The 7,831-nt window shown below is 44.2% G+C and overlaps 1 protein-coding gene across 1 annotated transcript in view; it reads right to left on the bottom strand.

The window, feature by feature from the left end:
- The window catches only part of MEX3C (mex-3 RNA binding family member C), a 43,762-nt gene that overhangs the window by 23,314 nt on the left and 12,617 nt on the right, over positions 1–7,831 (bottom strand). The gene's annotated exons all lie outside the window — the stretch shown is intronic.

The raw sequence follows: 7,831 nt of genomic DNA, 5'->3' as shown, positions 1-7,831 counted from the left end.
CCCCGCCCCTCCCCTCCCCAGAGCTCTCTGATTGGGTGACCGGGACCAGCCAGCTCCCGAAGCCTACTCTTTCCGTCCTCTCCCCGCCCACCTCCCTCTCCATTCCTCCCGGCACGCGCGGAGAGGGACTGTGATTGTTCACTTTACACGTCACTCTTTGTGACGTCTCCGGCGGGGGCGGGAAAAAGGAGGCGGATGAAGGTGCTGCTGCAGAGGCTGAAACTAAGGGCCAAGCGGGGTTTTGGCGCAGGCGCGTGCGGTCGAATCGCACACCTGGATTTGTTTTCCCCCAACCCTTCATCCCTGTAGCCCGTCTGGCTGAGTTCTTTTAGGGGAGGCACTGTGTGAGCGGCCTGGAGCAGAGCTGCAGGCGCAGGTTCGAGGGCATTGTTTCCTCGGGTTGAGGATGAGATCGCCCCCTTCAGAGGAAGGGCCTTAAGAGTCATGGAAGGAGGGGCCGCGCAATATCCTCCTATCCCCTCGCGGGGGCGGTTTCCTGAGCCGCGTGGCTCCCGGGCCTTCCCTCTCGGACCTGGGAATGCTCCTCCCTTGGGGCCGGACCCTCCCACGCCCCGTTGGCCCGGCTTTTTTGCCGGCAGGGTGGTTACATCAGCAGCTTGCAGGTGCTTAACTTTAGCTCTTTGGGGCTTTTTTTTTGAACCGGAGTCCAGCTCCGTCGCCCTGGCTGGAGTGTAGTGGCGCGATCTTGGCTCAACGCAACCTCCGCCCCCCGGGCTCAAGAGCTTTCCCTTGCCGGGCGCGGTGGCTCACGCCTGTAATCCCAGCACTATTGGGAGGCTGAGGCGGGCAGATCACGAGGTCAGGTCAGGAGTTCGAGACCAGTCTGATCAACATGGTGAAACCCTGTCTCTACTAAAAACACAAAAATTAGCCGGGCGTGGTGGCGCACGCCTGTAATCCCAACTACTCGGGAGGCAGAGGCAGGAGAATCGCTTGAACCCGGGAGGTGGAGGCTGCAGTGAGCCAAGATCACGCCACTGCACTCCAGCCTGGGTGACAGAGCGAGACTCTGTCTCAAAAAAAAAGTTTCTCCTGTCTCAGCCTCCCGAGTAGCTGGAATTACAGGCACGTGCCACCACGCGCAGCTAATTTTTGTATTTTCAGTAGAGACGGAGTTTCACTATGTTGGCCAGGCTGGTCTCAAACTCTGACTTCAAGTGATCCGCCCGCCTTGCCCTCCCACAGTGCTGGCATTATAGGCGTGAACCACCTTGTCCAGCTCTTTGGTGCTTTTAAAGGAAATGAATCCCCGTTTCCTCCTCCATAGACACTCTTCCCACAGTATTGCTCAGGTGATCTCACGCAGTGGCTACCTTTTCTAGAGGTTGGCTACCTGTTCTAGAGGTTATTATTTTGTTATTGTTGAGACAAGAGTCTCACTCTGTCACCCAGGCTGGAGTGCAGTGACATGATCACGGCTCACTGCAGCGTCGACCTCCCAGGCTCAAGTGATTCTCCCGCCTCAGCCTCCCCAGTGCATCGCCATTCCTGGCGTGCATCACCATGCCTGGCTAATTTTATCTTTTGTAGAGACTGGGTTCTCGCCCTGTTGCCCAGGCTGGTCTCAAACTCCTGGGCTCAAGCCTTCCTCCCACCTGGGCCTCCCAAAGTGCTGGGATCACAGGCGTGAGCCACCGCGCCTGGCCTCTAGGGGGTATTTTTAAATGGCTTGTTAAAAAGTATGCCTATTAACTTTCCTTTATCTTAGGGCTGTGACCGGCCCATCTATCCCTTCAGTACTAAGTCCTGCCAGGTTAATCTTAGTCAGCAGAATGGTCCTATATCTACAGATACAATGTAACAATGTAATTGTAAAATTTCTAAATGACCCCTTTAAAGCAAGAAGAAACATAGTTTTAATAAATACACTTAGTTCAATATGTCCAAAAGAGTATTTCAACATGTAAGCAATATAAAATTACTGATAATGTTTTATAGTTCTTTTGCACTAAGCCTTTGAAACCAGGGTGTGTTTTACACTTCCAGCAGTTCTTTTCACGCTAACCACATTTCAAGTACTACTAAGTAAGTACTCTAAATTTCTTGATTTTAAAATTGTAACGGGACACTTTCTATATTGGATTAATTTATTGTACCTAATTGCCTTAAACTCGTTTCGTAGGAGTCAGCTTTTATTGAACACATACTTTTCTAAATTGTCTAGGCTGTTACCAAGATGGAGAAGGTTAAAGTGTGACTTGCATTCCCCATTTTGTGCCCATAGCACATTTGCACAGTCCTGCCTCACCCCTCTGATCAAAGGCATAGAGACTTTTAGCTAACACTAAACTTTTCCTGTTACTTCTAGATTTCCCCAGCCCTCCTAGAACCCCATGTCTTGCTTCTCTAACAACACATTTGTAGCAGTAAGCCCTGGAGGAGGTGGGTTTATAGAAGATATCTTGCCATTACTCATACTGAAAAGTGATCTTTTCCTTCCCTACCTTCCCAATTATGGACAATTTTCACTGATTTACTACATCGACACCCTTTTTGAGATATGCCTTACGGACACATTTCATGATATTTTGATAAAAGGTACTAAATCTTTTTTAATGTATCAGTGAAGCTTGTACAACTAGACATTTACTTATAGAATATACAAAAATGTTTGCTGTCTGATATTTGAGTTTAAACAATATTATTTGAAGGGAAGAACTTCTAAAAAAACCAAATCCAATCAAGGGAGAAAACCAAATGAAATATACAGCGGCCACTCCCAGGATATGTTGGTCATTGGAAGGAAATACAAATGAAACTCTTGAAAGTTCTTCTCTCCACCTCTTTTCATGAGTTATCATATAATGCTCACTCCTTAGTCTTCCCAATTCTCTTGCCAAGAACCCAAAGCAAAAGCTGTAGCAGGAGTGATAGTTCATCACACATTTTTCTTTTGAGAGGGGGAGATGTAAGAAATAGATTCATGTACATACGTCTCACAAAGATCCACTTGGCTAAGGTTTTTTAAGATGCTAAATGCTTTGCCGGGCCATGCCTGTAAGCACTTTGGGAAGCCAAGGCAGGTGGATCACCTGTCAGGAGTTTGGGACCAGTCTGGCCAACATGGCAAAACCCTGTCTCTCCTAAAAATACAGACTAGCCAGCCGCGGTGGCACGCGCCTGTAGCCCCAGCTACTCAGGAGGCTGAGGCAGGAGAATCGCTTGAACTTGGGAAGTGGAGGTTGCAGTGAGCTGAGATGGCGCCACTGCACTCCAGCCTGGGTGACAGAGTGAGACTCCGTCTCAAAATAAAATTAAAAAAAAAAAAGCTAAATGCTTTAATGTAGGTGTTTATAATATAAAATTGCTTTCTACTTCATTCTTACATAATGAGGTTTCATGAGTTCCTGTACACAAATATACACATTCATGCATTAATTTATATTTGATCAATGTTGTGATTTATGAATAAGGCAGGAGATATTGAAGCTCACAGACCTTCCCATTTGGGTCTAAATTTATTGTCTTGTAATAAATCTTGTTTATGAAGCAACTTTGAGATTTGCTTTTGCTTTAAATATAATGACTGGGATTCTTTCATTTTAATATATCAAACTTCCCAATCCCTTCTGTCTCCCTCAGTCACACCACGCACTAATTTGCACCTGAAGGGGGTTTCCCTTTTATTTCTATGGTGCTGTTTATGACAGAGTTTGACACATGGAGGGTGGTGAGGAAGAAGAGTTGCTTTAAGGATCTTAGGACAAAAAACCTACAGCATTGGCACTGCCCTTTATCAAATAGCAGGCTGACTGCTGAACTAAAAATCTATCCAATTGTAACATTAAGGTTGGAATAATTGCAAAGTAAACAAAACTTAACAAGATGTTTGTCCTAGTAAGAAAACTAAGATAATTAGACAATAATTTTGATGCAATACTGTAAAGACTGCCAGAAAAAACATGGTGAAAGATTCTGCTGAGACCCTCAGCCGGAAGCCAGAACTAAGCACATACTTCCTTTATAAAGCAGGACGAGTTTTTTTAGGGTAGGATGTTCCTCGAAAGTAGTAATACCCAGCTCCACGGTATTTCTTCCTACCCAGGACCATGAACATGTCATTCTCTTGCCTTGAATGGCTCATTGCCTTGGAAGAAAGTCTTCTACATGGAATTCCAGGCCTTCCACACTTTGGTATCATTCTTTCAGGTGATCAAAGCTGTCACATAAGCATGTTCAAATCTCTCCCATATTAACAGAAACTCTTCCTTGACAGCACATTCCCCTCTTGTCACCACCCTCTTTACTTTCAATCAGCTTCTCCAATCAGCCGTCTGCACTCACTGCCCATTTCTTTACCAAGCACTTCAATGCAGCCGTGGCTCTTGTTGCTTCACTGAAATTATTCTCACCTTGTCAGTAAATCCATTGAGCACGTTTTATCCTTATCCAGCTTAACCTTTCCATGGCAGGATTTGACACTGTTGACTGCTCCTTAAAGCAATCTCTTCCTTTCCCTTCCTTGAGCTCTGCTTTTCTTACTCCATGGTCATGTCCTGGTCTTCTTAGCAGGCTCTGTGTTCCTATCACTCACATGTGGTATCCATCAGAGATACCTACTTTTGCTTACTGTATACTCTCCACCTAAACTTTTATCCATTTCCAAGGCTTCTGTTACCTTGTTGACAATTCCCAAATATGTATTGCCATTTCTTACCTCTCCACTGAGTTCCATTCTTATCTCTCCACAAGTCCCACTGTCTTATGGATGCCTGGACTTGGCAATTCAAATTGAACCTCAGTTTGAACTCAATTTCTCAAACAAATCTTCTCAGGTAAAATTGATTTGCAGCTTAATAGTGTGCTAGATATCACCATTATCTACTCCATTCTTTTGACAAAAGCCCGGTAGACATTCTTGACTACTTCTTTAACTTCCATAGCCAATCAAAGATTAGGTTCTAAGGGTCATACCGATTCTCAAATCCATCTATCTTTCTGCATCTCTACCACTGTGATAGAACAAGAAATTTATCTTTGATCTTCATCCATAATTTGTGGCACAGAGCTCCTAAAACTCTTGTAATTTCCTGAAAAATTGGTAGTGATAGGCGATTGAGCTAATAAACGTGCATGTGTGATAAAACCTCCATAAAAAAAAAAACCCTAAATGATGGGATTTGGAGAGCTTCTGGGTTAGTGAAGGCACACACGTACTGGGCGTACTGGGAGGGTAGTGTGCTCCAACTCTACTAGGACAGAAGCTCCTGAACACAGGATCCTTCCAGATCTCACCCTGTGTACCTCTTCACCTGGCTATTCATTTGTACCCTTTATACTCAACCAGTAATAGTAAGATGCTCTTCTCAGTTCTGCGAGCCACTCTAGCAAATATTTGTGTCCGTGGGAATCCCTGACTTTGTAGCCAAATTGGGTAGAAGGTTGGGTACCCTGGATATTCAATACTTGTGTTGGCATCTGAAGTGGGGCAGTCTTGTGGGGCTGAGCCCTTAATCTATGGGATCTATGTTAACTTCAAGTAGTTAGTGCCAGAACTGAATTGAATTTTAAGACACCCACTTGATGTCCAGAAAGTTGGAGCATTGTTTGATTTGGAGACAAAACCCCACACATTTGGTATTAGAAGTGCTGAGAGTAAAAACTGTTCAGAACCATCATTACCACAGTCTAGATGATGAACAGGAGTCCCCAAGACAAATATTCTTACATCTAGTCTTGCGCCACTCTAATACGTTGTCCATGCTGCAGTTGGAATAATTTTAATTCAGGATTACTCCTTTTACTTCTTGTAAAGCCCTTTTTGTTTTCCTTAGGATCCACATTTCCTAACATGCAAGGTCTTCTGCATCTGGGCTATCTACCTCTTAGCCTTGTTCATGCCAGGCTTCCTTTTGCATTGTTGTCCTTACCATAAAGGCCTTCTGGCAAGTGTTCATATATTCTACATACTCTTCTTATGCCTCCAGGCCTAGAATAGGGTTCTTCTCCCTTCAGTCTTTTTTTTTTTTTTTTTTTTTTTGCAGACGGAGTCTTGCTCTGTGGCCCAGGCTGGAGTGCAGTGGCACAATCTCAGCTCACTGCAACCTCCGCCTCCAAGGTTTAAGCAATTCTCCTGTCTCAGCCTTCTGAGTAGCTGGGATTACAGGCACCCACCACCACACCAGGCTAATTTTTGTATTTTTTAGTAGAGATGGGGTTTCATCATGTTGGCCAGGCTGGTCTTGAATTCCTGACCTCAGGTGATCCACCCGCCTCAGCCTCCCAAAGTGCTGGGATTACAGGCGTAAGCCACCGCACCTGGCCTCTCCCTTCACTCTTAGCTAAGCTGATGTCAATACAAGTTGTCCATCAGGGCTCAGCTTAAACATCACTTCCTCTAGGATGTCTTCCTTAACCTTTTAGGTAAGGTAGATGTCCTGCAGTTGACTCTTACGGTATCCTCTACGTCCCTGGCAACACTTGCCATTCTTTGTTATTGCATTGTCTCTCCTCATCTTTATAAAGCCAGTTTTACCATAGCACTTGGTACCTAGGAGGGGCCAGTATGTCCTTGCTGACTGACCAACTAAATGGATATTATTTCAAATAAACTCAGCACAATGGCTAATCTGATCCTTTGGCCGTTTTTGAAATACTCATTGTACTATCCCATCTTTGTGCCTTTGCTAGTGTTGTTTTCTGCTCAGATTGCCCTGACCTTCTATCCCACCCTCCCCATCTCGACCCATTTTTAAGCCTCAGCTTAAATTTGGCTTCTTCCAACCTACATTCCTAGTCAATAGAATCAGGGCTTGTCCTTCCCTTCCTTTCTCCAGGAAAATACATATGGAGGCAACAATTCCCGTATGTTTTCTGTATGCTTAAACGATCCCTTAAAGTCTACCCATGGATCTTTTGGGGTTCTATAGGCCTATGAAACAGACTGACTAGATGTTCACTAAATCTGTTTCCTCCTCTTCCTGAGCACACAGCTAGACTACATTTCCTGGCCTCCATTGTGGTTGGGAATATCTGTAAGACTGAGTTTTAGCCAAGTGTACATAATTTCCAGACCTGGCCTTCAAGAGTCCCTCATATTATCATCCTTGTTCCTCCTCTATCTGTGGATGTGAATGAGTATGATGAACTTGGAAGGCACATGTTAAGATGATAGAACTGCAAGATAAAATGGGCTTGAGTCACCACATGGAGCAGAGGTGTCCTCCAATCAGAAGTACCTGTTTCAGACTTTATGTGAGTGGGAAAAAAAGTTTTTTAAGGAGTTTGAAATATATTTTTGTGTACATTGGTTGCAGCAGTTACCTTTTTTTTTTAAATTTTATAAATTTTTGCTAAGGGAGGTGCAGGTCCACACCAAGGCCCAGCCATCCCAGTTAGCCTGTCTTAACTAATATAAAACACCAAGTTAAAAACCCCTGGTTTGTAAGAACATAGTAAAAATATTAGTGGTTGCCAGGGGTTGGAGGAAGGGAGGAATGGATAGGTGGAGCTTAGAGAATTTTTAGGGCAGTGAAACTACTGTTTTTAATACTATAATGGTAGATACACATCTTTATACGTTTGTGAAAACCCATAAAGTGTAAAACACGATGACTGAATCCTAATGTAGACTATGGACTTTGGGTGGTAATGATGTGTCAATGTAGGTTTGTAGGTTCATGGATTGTAACAAATGTTCCACCGTGGTGCTGGATGTTGATAATGGGGTGTCTGTGTATCTGTGTGGAGAGGGGGTGCATAGGAACTCTCTGTACTTTCTGCTTAATTTTGCTGTGAACCTAAAACTGCTTTAGAAAATGAAATCTACTGAAAACAAAAACAAAAAACAAAACAAAATCCTGGTTTACAC

The sequence above is a fragment of the Colobus angolensis genome, unplaced genomic scaffold, assembly GCF_000951035.1.
Source record: "Colobus angolensis palliatus isolate OR3802 unplaced genomic scaffold, Cang.pa_1.0 Scaffold8, whole genome shotgun sequence".
NCBI lineage: Eukaryota > Metazoa > Chordata > Mammalia > Primates > Cercopithecidae > Colobus > Colobus angolensis.
Note: the sequence above shows the minus strand (reverse complement) of the source record. Positions and strands in the feature narration are given on the sequence as shown.